General features: G+C 58.0%; 1 protein-coding gene across 1 annotated transcript in view; it reads right to left on the bottom strand.

Annotated features, from left to right (window-relative positions):
• CCM2 (cerebral cavernous malformation 2) overlaps positions 1–665 on the bottom strand; it is a gene marked incomplete at its 3' end in the record, with an annotated part of 5,630 nt that overhangs the window by 3,895 nt on the left and 1,070 nt on the right. The window lies entirely within an intron of this gene.

A 665-nucleotide genomic window follows, 5' to 3' on the forward strand; every position in this document is an offset into this window, starting at 1 on the left:
CTCCAGCCCCTACATCCGTAGTCGGCGTCAGGCAACGAAGGGTTACAAAAGGAAAAGGCAGAGATGCTGTCTCAGGGGAGATCCAAAAATGCCAGTACGTGACTCTCTCCTGGGGAAACCAGGTCTTTGTGGTTCCCAAATCATTGGGTTTGGGATAAAACTGGGAGCCAAGCCCAGGCGGGCAGCAGCGTGCACACACGGGCTCCCAGCTATAGAGGGAGCATCACCTCCGTCCTTCTACCGTGCACAGACTCCTCCAGTTCCAAGTCTGCCAGCTCAAATGGATGTTTTGGGGCAGATCCAAGATTTAGGATTCACAGCAGTGCTACGTGCCAGTCCGGAGAGGAAAGGCAGAGCTCCTCGGTGGCCAAGCCGGCTGCATGGCCACGCAGCTCTGCTGCCCCACGCCCGCTCGCATCCGGCTGCCCCGATCCATGCAGCGATGCTCTCCGCTTCCCACCCCTCGGGGCAACCACCCTTCGGCTTTCCGGATTCTCACAGGCAGGAAAAAAAGCCTGGCCAATCTGCAGAGGCAGGAAAGATGCTCTGAAAGGGGAATTAATTAGATATAAACCAAGTGCCTGGGCTCAGCCCCCTGCAAACTCCGCTCCATCCCTTCCCACCGTCTGCCGCAGGGCCTTGCCTTGGGAAGCACCGCCAACAAC

Source organism: Eurypyga helias, unplaced genomic scaffold (assembly GCF_000690775.1).
Source record: "Eurypyga helias isolate BGI_N326 unplaced genomic scaffold, ASM69077v1 scaffold9761, whole genome shotgun sequence".
Taxonomy (NCBI): domain Eukaryota; kingdom Metazoa; phylum Chordata; class Aves; order Eurypygiformes; family Eurypygidae; genus Eurypyga; species Eurypyga helias.